Here is a 1,363-nt window from a genome sequence, read left to right as displayed (position 1 = left end):
AAACACGCCGCGAAGAATTAAACTTACGACTGCTTCGACTATTTTACTGCTACAAAATGGAGATGCAGCAGATGTTGGAACTCCTGCGGAAGGAATTGAGGGCCCAGAGAGAAGCTGCCGAGAAAAGGGCTGACGACTGGTGGGAAGCCTGGCGAGGAAAGATGGCCGCCATGCGAGAAGAGCTGGTCGCAAAAACGGAAGCCACCAGAGAAGAAACAAGAGCTATCCAAGAAAGGATGGAAGCCACCCGAACAGAAACAAGAGCTATCCAAGCACGGACGGAAGCCATGCGAGAAATAATGGGAACCAGCCACGTGGAGATGGTGTACGCATTTAAACTCGAAAGAGTCGTAAAGACGATAGCCTGTCAAGAGATGGAGGCATATCTAGAAGAAGAAAAGCCGGCCCCAGTGGACATGAAACCTGAGGCGGAACAACAAGAAGAGGTCCCTGCAGACGACGTCGCAGTGATACCGGTCAGTGAACCTGAAGATCAATTGATGCCGATTACCCAAAAGGAGACAGTGGCCCTCCTAGTGGACACGAAACCTGCGGCGGCACAACAAGAAGAGGTCCCCATTGCAATACCGGTCGGAGTGAAGATGGCCTGCCGAGAAATTGAGGCACGTCCAGAAGAAGAAAAGCCGGCTTCAGTGCACAGGAAACCTGAGCCGGCAGAAATACTAGAGGTACCCGTATAAGACGCCGAAATAATGCCGGTCGGAGAACCGAAGAAGAAAAGGCGCAGGGACCGACATCGACGAAATATAAAGAATTCGACACGGGAAAACTGTGGACCCCGGATGAAGTTGGCTGCCCCATGCAGGAAGACATCCCGTCGCGCGACAGTGGCACGACGTTGGAGAATTGTCTTCAAGAAGGACATTCCCCTGGGAACCTTCGGATGCCAGCGTAAAGAAGTGACCGCCACCGGAATAAAGATTACGCGCTGTGTAGGACACAGGCGTATGGGACAAATCAAGAATAAGGTCGCACCGAAAATCACCAAGAAACGGACGTTCGGGAAGAGACTGTGGAAGGGCCCGGAACGCAACACTGGCATTAGGAACCGAGGCCTGAGACAGCAACTACAACGCAGAAAAGAAGTGAAGGACCTAGGCGGCGGACAGCCGCGATATGTGGAGAAAACAGACCTGAGGAAAACTGCAAGACTGCAGATGGACAAGCGAGTAGCCGGATTTTCTGTCGGCCTACGACACGGCAAGGATTGGACCTCGTGGAGGGGACGACCCCCTCCAAAACGAAAAAAGACGCAGGGCACAGAAGAGGAGCCGGCAAAATAGAAGAACCGGCCTCCCCAGAGAGAGTGAATGTGCCATAGAATGAAAGTGATGGATGAATG

The sequence above is a fragment of the Cryptotermes secundus genome, unplaced genomic scaffold (assembly GCF_002891405.2).
Source record: "Cryptotermes secundus unplaced genomic scaffold, Csec_1.0 scaffold989, whole genome shotgun sequence".
NCBI lineage: Eukaryota > Metazoa > Arthropoda > Insecta > Blattodea > Kalotermitidae > Cryptotermes > Cryptotermes secundus.
The sequence above is the reverse complement of the archived record's forward strand: the minus strand, read 5'-3'. Positions refer to the sequence as shown.